The sequence below is a fragment of the Mesoplodon mirus genome (genome assembly GCF_964341445.2).
Source record: "Mesoplodon mirus genome assembly, chromosome: 6".
NCBI lineage: Eukaryota > Metazoa > Chordata > Mammalia > Artiodactyla > Ziphiidae > Mesoplodon > Mesoplodon mirus.
The window spans coordinates 6,090,062-6,098,997 of NC_138982.1; positions in this window are offsets into that span (position 1 = coordinate 6,090,062).

Consider the following 8,936-nt stretch of genomic DNA (forward strand, 5'->3'; position numbering starts at 1 on the left):
GAGGATCTGCATGACAGGGGGACCCGAGAGTGACCGTTGATCCTGGGGGTGGGGGGAGATAGTGATGGCTCCCACTGGGGATTTCTGGGCACCCTGAGGTTTCTACTGCCTTTTGGATTTTCTGGGGCTGGAACAAGTGTAGTCCTCAGAGGAGTGGGTGATGCCCTGGAACATGGGTTAGGAGAACTGCAGCTGAGGGCCTGCTCTGCTGTTAGCATCTGAGTGACCTGGGGAAAGTCACTGAACCCCATTGTGCCTCAGTTTCCTCATCTGCCAAGGACACTTTAACACTACCTGCCTTTTCTTCCTGGTTTTTAAGAAGATTACACACAATAACAAGGATGAAAATTCCATGCAAACTTAAAGATGTTTCATGAATGTCAGGTGGCCCTTTTAGTGACCCCAGTGCTGTGCCTTGTGATTTCTCCCTATTTGGAAAGAAGAGCATGGGAGTGGGCAGCATGGCATCCAGTGAGGAGGTTATTCTCCTTAGGGGCCATTGTGATTGGGAAGTGATCTAGAGCGGAAGTTGGGAAAACATGAATTCGAGTCCCAGCTTCCACATCAGTAGGCCATTTTAGCAAGTCCCTTCTCTGGCTTCTAGCAGGGGGAGGGGTGTCAGATGACCACCAAGGCTCCTCCTGGCTCTGGTTCTGTGAATTTTATTGAAATCCTTATCTCTACAGCCAGAGTTATAACCAGGTTCCCACCATAGAGCTTTGACTTTTAAAAAAAGAGCTCTATTGAGGTGCAATTGACATACGACAAACTAGGGACCCAAGCTCTGGCCAAGGTAGAGCAAAGGGACTAGGGTCCCTTTGGTTATGCGTGTAGGGTGTCTTGGAAGGTCTTCTATAGCCTCACCTGTTAGAGAAAATGTAGCTGCTTCCCAGCTGACACCTCTGCAATCCCAGAACCTCACCCGGATTAGAGAAAGCACCATATTTTCTAATTATCCCTACAATTCCGACAAGGCCACTGTTCTTTAAGTCTAAAGGGATTTGAAGTTGTTCTAATCTGGCTGGGCTCACATCACATGGCGCTGGCTTTCAGATTTCCCGTTATTGGAAGTGCATTAACATTCCCTCAAGATCATAATGGGGCTAAGAGGGGCCTCCAGGCCTGTGACAGGGAGGGAAGGAACTCAGAGAGGGAGAGCACTTAAAAATAGGAACTAAGCCTTGGAGTCCTGACTCTTTCTGCAAAGAAGTAGGTCTTGTCTAACTCCGCCATGGTCCCTGAGAGAGCCAACAAGATGGAGGGGGCGTGGGATGAGTCAAAGAGCGGCAACACGCCGAAGCTCATCTGGGAAGCTGGGATAAAGCAGATTAATCCTATACTTAGGTTACAAGAAAAAAAAGTCTTCCAACTAAGTCTAGGTCATCAGCCATGTAATCGATCTCTCTGTGTCTGCTGAAAATAATGTTATAAAAAATAATGATGCAAGAAAATCTCCAGGAGACCAGCTTCCCATCCTCTGCACTATTGGCATTTGGGTCACAACATTTTTTGTTGTAGGGCCGTCCTGTGCATTGTAGGACGTTTAGCAGCATCCCTGGTCTCTACCCATTAGATGTCAGTAGCACCCCACCCCTAGTTATGACAACTGTCTCCAGACAAGGCTGAATGTCCCCTGGAGGGCAAAATTGTTCCTTTTTGGGTTTTAAAAAATGGTCCCATTTTGTTCTTAAAAAAAAGTAATTACAGACTATTGTCTTAGATTTGTTGTGTGACTGTTACCTGCCAGGCACTGGGTTAAGGGCCTTACAGACAAGATCTTGTTCATCAGTGGCTAGTGGATTACAAGGGTCTTTTATTTTCTTCTCTTATTATGGGAAACATATAAAGCAACAGCATCTTCCAATTTCTCTAGTTAATTTGCAGTTTCTCTCTCTGCCTCCTGCTTTGCCCAGCAAGGAGGAGGGGCAGTGCTGGGCAGGGAGAAGAGGTGAGATGCCTGGCCCGGTCACTTCCAAATCAGGAGTGTGCTTTTTTGGAAGCCTTCTCATCCTGTTTGAGCCTCATGTATAAAAAGAGGATAATGATGCCTGCCTGGCAAGCCTGTGAGGCTTAGAAACAAAATCTGGTAGGAGGGGACATGGCTACTTTGCTTCCCTCTATCCCATCAGCACCTGGCCACTGGGCCTGGTTCAGAGTAGATGATTGCTAATGTTCCTGGAATGAATAGGTTGATGAAGAAAAATGTCTGCATCTGTCACAGGCCCTGGCACCGAGGTGTCTGATAAATACTTCCTGGCTGACCGTGTCTGCGATGCAGACAGGCAAAGGGCAAAGGCAGCAGCAGGCACCAGAGGCCGTAGAGAGCAGGATGCAAACCAGAACCGCCTCTGCCCTCGCGGGAGTTTGTGATCCGGGAGGATGGGAATGACCATGAACAAGAATTACAAATCACAAAACAATTACAAGTATGAAAAGTGCCACAAAGCGGGTGTTCAGAGTCACTCACATCTCATACTTGCCCAGACACGTGTAAGCACGCCGGCTACAGCTGTGGGCTAGCCTGTGGGATTGTGGTTAGCCAAAGATCTGGGCTCTAGGGAAGTTTTAGAGAGGTTTCCATCGCCTTTAAAGCTTAAAACAGTGAACTTTAATACAAGAAAACATTTCCATTGAGCTTTTCAGTACTTAATAGGAGTTAAAAGTAAGGCGAATAAAATAGTCGGTTTTGTTTCAATTCAGTAAGTGCTCCCTTTTATCAACTTCATTGTCCTTTAGGATTGGGATGAATGTTTGTCTGCATTTGGAAAAGGTCACATTAGCCCAAAGGCTGATGGATGTCAGGGGTAAGGCAGCCACAGGCACTGGAAATGCCAACAGGAGCCTGGGCTCTGTGAGGCTGTATCCAAACCCCCGCCCTCCCATGTCTTTTCTGTCACCCTCCCAACCCTGCCAAGCCTCAGTTTCCTCTTGTGTAAAGTGGGGATGGTACTGCCGTGCAAGGTTGTGTTGAGGATTAAGAGGGCTACAGTACATATGCAAAGCACCTGGCACACTGCATGGCACAAGGGAGGATCAGTTAGTGATGACCCCTCCCCTCTTCCCTGGCCTGAGTCAGACCGGGAGCTCTTGGAGGGCAGGGCCTGGGGGCCACTCCCCTGAGTGGCCCTCGGTGTCCATTTGCTCTCAGATGCCTTCCCCTCCTTTCCCTGTGCTGCTGACTACGTTTCCTAGGCTTCCTGGCAACAGGCTTTGGGCTAGTTTCTACTCGTGGGAGCACTGATTGGAGATTGAAAAGTGGAAAGAAAGGAGAAGCCAGGGTGTTTCTCTGTCTTTTCCTCCCTCTTCTGTTTTGGTGGTGTTTTTTGGTCTCCTCGGATAGCCCCTCCTGCTATGGTCCAGCCCCGCCTGGCAGCTGGCACCTGGCTTCTGGCTTCTGATGACCATTTTCCTCCCGATGCATCTGTCCCTCAGCTTCCTGCTGTTGCCAAGCTCCCAGCTGTTTCACATCTCCTAGTAGGCTTCCAAGCTTTCCCATCTTCTGTGTAAGCAATCCCCTGAACTGGATTCCCTCCATGAGAAATGCCTAGCATGGCTATTTTCCTGACAGGAGCAGACTGACATATCGGTGTCTCCAGCCTCTGGCCATGGCAGGAGTTCACTAATCTCTTACTGGCCAAGTGCGTTTTCTATTATAATATTCTAAAAAGGTGGAATTTGACCACATTTTTCAGGCCTTCCCCTTGGCGCTCCTTCATTTTCCATAACCTTAGCAATCAGAAGCATGAGGAACAACTAAAGTAAGGGCCAGTCCCAGAAAATCTATGAACAAATCTTGAAAGTTCTGAAAATTCTATTTCATTTTCTTAAGCCTCAGCTTCTAATTGGATCCATCTACATAACCAGTATAATCAGTGAGCCAAAATTAAATATCCCCAACTCCTGACCTTCTAATCAATCACAAATCACGAGTGAAAAATGCCAGTGCAAGTGGAAAAATCAGTTCCAGGAAGCCTGCTCTGTCCATCAGTTCTGTCAGACTCTGCACAGCGGCAGGACCCAAGCCCCCAGCCGGGAGAATGCAAACGAGTCACTTCAATGACGTCCTGTCAGCAGCAGAATTAGTCTTGAAGGAGACAAAGTGAATGTTGATTTAAGAAAAATAAAACCTGATTTCAAATGATTGGGAAAAAATGGCATTCATGGTCTCCTGAACATGCCGGGGGCCCAGAGCCTGCAGGGGTGGGACTGGATGTCCAGGAATGGGGAGGGCCACCCTGTCCCTGCCATGGGCTGCCTCCTCGGTGGCAGGTCTCCAACTCTGGAGACAGACCTACCTGGGTTCAAATTCTGCCTCTGTGACTTACCAACTGTGGAGTCCTTGGTGAGTGTTGGACTCAGTCAGAGCCTCAGTTTCCTCCTCTGTGAAATGGGCTCCTCTCTCCTAGTCCTGGAAAGTGCCCCAGTACTGATGAGGTGCCTAACAAAAGGCCCAGTGTCCTCTCTTTGAACACCGATTAAGGACCCAGGCCAAGCCTATTGAGCGCCTGTTAGTACACCTGCTCTGTGTTGACTGGCCTAGTTGCATTTAAAGAAACCTTCCTGTGCTTCGGGAGCGTCTGTGGGGGGAATAAAACTAGAGAAAGCCCCTGGGGTGTGTCGCAGTCACTGCCACTCCGGCTATGGTCTGTGCACTTGGTTAGTCAAGGCAACCCTCCTCCTCCTCTCTCCTCCCCTCTTCCCTCCCTTCCCCTCCTCCCTTCCTCCCCTCCCCTCCCCTCCTCCCCCCTCCCCCTCCCCTCCTCCCCCTCCCCCTTCCCCCCTCCCCTTCCCTTCCTTCCCCTCCTCCCCTCCCCTCCTCCCTCCCCTCCCCCTGGTGTCATCATCACTTCCTGGCCTCACAAGTGTCTGTGACAGCTGGCCACTCCTTCAGTCCCAGCCCCAGCCCAGCCTCCCGCCCCAGCAGGAAGGTAAGATGAAGGGGTGACACCTGGCCATCAGAGGGTGGCAGTGGGCAATGGGAGAGGCATGTGGGCTTTGCCGTCACTGCTCTGTCACCGCATTGCAGCAGGCCTAACCCAAACCCATGACCTTCCCTCTGGCCCCCACTCCCCCCCACCCGACTGCTAAGCCCCATTGAGGCTCCTCCTTCCCCTCTTCCCCAAACTCACACCATCCTGTTGCCTCACCTCCTCTGGGAGCTTTGTGCAGCCATCACCTAGTGCAGGGGCCCCTCCCAGCACCTCTCACCTCCCTCCCTCTCTCCCTGCAACCACTCCCTGGCCCTGAGGTGGGTCCCTCGCAGCCTCTCCTGGGAATGACACCGTAACAGCCTCTGAGCAGGTAATCCTGAGTCCCTCTGCCCGCCTCCATCCGTCCTGCCAACAGTGGCCGAGCGTGACTCCTGGTCCATGTATCGGATCACATCACTTGCTGCTCAGAAGCCTGCACTGGCCCCCATGGTGCTTCCATGAGGCCCAGCAAGGCCTTTACGACCTCCCTCGGCTGACCAACACCTTCCCCACCTGGCCTCCTCACTGACCCCCACAGCAGGTGCTCCATTCTCCCACCCCAGCCCGCTTTGCCTTTTCCGTCCCCTGACTTTGTTCACGTCACTTCCTTCTCTGCTGTGCCCTGTCCTCATCACCCACTGCCGTCCTCCAGGGCCCAAATGCGTCCCCTGTCACGAAGCAGCTCCAGAAAGTGTGACCTCACTTCTGTTACAGGGCTCAGCCACACAGGCAGCGGCCCCGATGCCATATGGCAGGAAAAAAAGGTGTGGTTGGGTCACGTGACCTTTGGCCACCTGCAGAGATAGACCCGGCTTTTGCTTGAGGGTGTTCGTGGGTGACACGTGGGTGAGTACCCGTTTAAAGTGAATCATGCTTTACCTGAACAACGTAGGGTTTGTCAGTGTGCTTGCCAAGCACCTGAGGGCGCTCATCTAGGGAGCTTGTAACCACACACAGGCCTGGACCCTGCCCATGACCTCAGAGCCAGAATCTTGGGAAGGGTGTGGGGGGCAGGAATCTGTCTTCTTAGTAAGTCCTACTAGTGATCTTCCCATTTGAGAATTGTAGTAAGGATCTCAGTGTTGAAGCTTTTAGAAAGCAAAGAGTTTTAATGAAGGGAATCACTATCTCATTATGCATGTATGTGTGTATGTATGTATAGATATGTGGGATTGGGGTGGAGAATGTGTATATATATGTGTGTATGTGTATACGTAACATACACACACATGTGGTCGTCCCTCAGTATCCGAGGGGATTGGTGCCAGGCTACCCACGGATACCAAAGTCCGTGGATGCTTAAATCCCTTATATAAAATGGCATACTACAGTTGACCCTCTGCATTTGCAGGTTCTGAACCCACGGATTCAACCAAGCAGGGATCTAAATTCAGAACCTGCAGATAGAGAGCACTGAGGCTAGGTAATAAGGGTAACTGACTGTTGGTCCAGTTACTGTGCTAAGATCTTATTCAACCCTGACTAACCCCTGATGAATCACAGTCCTTATTCCTCGGTTTGCAGATGGACAAACAGAGGCTCAGAGGGGGGAAGTAACTGCCAGACTGTCACACAGCTGGAGAGAGGTGGGGCGGGATTTGATCCAAGGGCCGACAGAGAAGTCCATGCTTAAACCACTCAGCGGCACTGCCCAGTTGTGCACTGGGATTTTCACGTGACAGGTTCTCTTTAACTTTCAGGATCAGGCCCCCTGGTTTATGTTAACCCCAGTCTCTCTCCTGACACGCCTTGGAGGCTGGGGTCCTGAAGGTCTGGGAGCCTTTCCCACCAAGGTGATCCCTTCCACTCTGTCCCCAGACAGCCTTGTCAGTATCAGGGAGAGGCATTCCTGTCATGATTTGGTTTTGAAATAGGCTGAGGGAACAGAAATAGGAGGCAGGGGACTTGCCCTGCCTTAGTGAATGCAGGACTGGGAGGCCAGCCCTGGCCCCAAATACCTGCCCTTGCTTTAAAATGGGTGCCTCCATCTTGACTACTTCTGATGAGTTCAGATGCATCTTATTTGAAAAAGAAGGATCAGTAGAATGAATACTGCCACAACCAGTCTTTCATACCATATGTAAAGTGTTTCAGTTACTCTTCCTTTGTGGAAAGAAAATATACTGAGAAAATCCCACTCGGGAAAGGGGAGTTTTAAATGATACTGTTTGTTTTCTCTCATTGGGTGCAGATGTACAGTGTTTCCAAAACACCCTGTGGACAGGAAACGCTGCAGGGCGAAGGGGGTCCTGGGGTTTAAGGCCGGGCTTCTTTGCTACAGGAGTTGTCAGGGCTTTAAACACACTAATTCTCACTGTACATTTCTAAGAAGGCGATATAGTTCTCAGCATTTCCGAAGTTCATTTGACCATGAACCGTTTTGCAGAATCTTGAGTGGCTAACATGCCCTAGAATATACTTTGCAAAAACTAGGATCAAATATTACTAATACATATAAGCCCTTACATGTGCAGAACACTTTTTAGCTAGTCCTCAATGACCTCGTTCAACAGAGTTTTCTTGAGCGACAAAGGAGAGGGTCATTTGAGGCTGTGGTGAGCAAAGGCAAGACTTGGGAGGGGTCATCTGGAGACATGGGGCTCCTAGAGAGGCTCTGGGGAAGCTGGGGACAAGGGGCCCACTTCACCAGTCCCTCCACTTGGTCCCTGGTCTGCCCCAGGAGACGGGCCTGCACCTTCTCAGGAGGCTCCCTCTCCCCGGCATCCGAGAGAGGACCACCACCTCCCCTAGGTCCTCAGCCAGCATGAGGCCCCACCAGGCACTTTCTTGGACATGGCAATGGTTGCTGGGGAGCACGGCCTGCCAGGACATCCATGTCACGGCCGCCTGTCACAACCGCTTGAGCCAAGGCTGGCCCTGGGTCACGTGGGCAGCTGACAGCCTTTCTCTCCTTTTAGGATGTTCAGGATCAGTGATCATTCAAATCATACCAGAGGGCTTCCCTGGTGGCGCAGTGGTTGGGAGTCCGCCTGCCGATGCAGGGGACGCGGGTTCGTGCCCGCTGAGCCTGCACGTCCGGAACCTGTGCTCCACAACGGAAGAGGCCACAGCAGTGAGAGGCCCGTGTACCGCAAAAAGAAAAAAAAAAAAAAATCATGCCAGAGGGTGCTAATACCACCTGCTACCCCTCCTGGCATGCACCTACCTTTCAAAGGCAGTGCTTGTCTAATGGTGGGATTCCAGGCTCTGCTACAGAAGGATACGGAGATGGCTCTGACCTGCAGTGCCGTCTCAGGATCCCATGAACGATCCACCATAGATCCATCCCTATTAACTACTCTCCTGTTCCAGGTGCACTCTTCCATTTGCGTATCCAGCAGGAAAATACAGTGCTGCTTCGGAGTAACGAGCCTAATGTTCTGGAAGCAGCAGGAAGTCTCGGAGGTGTTGACCTACTGCTACTGAGCGTCCGCTCACCTGGACCCCGAAGGTGGTGGAGGGGGTAGGTCCACATATGACCAGAGCTAGCAGGGACTGAGCCCTGACCATGTACCAGGTCCTGTTCCAGGCACTCTGTATGTGCTAACTCACTTAATCCTCACAGCGACCCATCCCAGTGGAGGAGATGCTATTTTTGTCTTCTCCATTTTACAGAAGAGATAAAGAAGGATGGAGAGTCCCAATGACGTGCCTGTGGTCACCCAGCTGAGAAGTGGAGCGCAGGGCTTGAACTCAGGCTACCTGGCAGAGCTTGGTGACCCCTCTGCAGGGGTGAAAGTCTGCCCAGGGCTGAAGGGCAAAGGACTGGCCTGGACCAAGAGCAGATGATACTGCAGACCTGCAGAGGCCTGTAGAGGTAGAACCACTCAGGCTGCTTAAGGGAAAGTACAAACTGGAAAGCATATGCTTCCTAAAATAGGATCTTGGAGAAATCAATGTGCGACCCCTAGGAAAGAACCTCAAATAGGCAACGTCCAGGAATCAGTAGGGGATATGCTGTGCTGG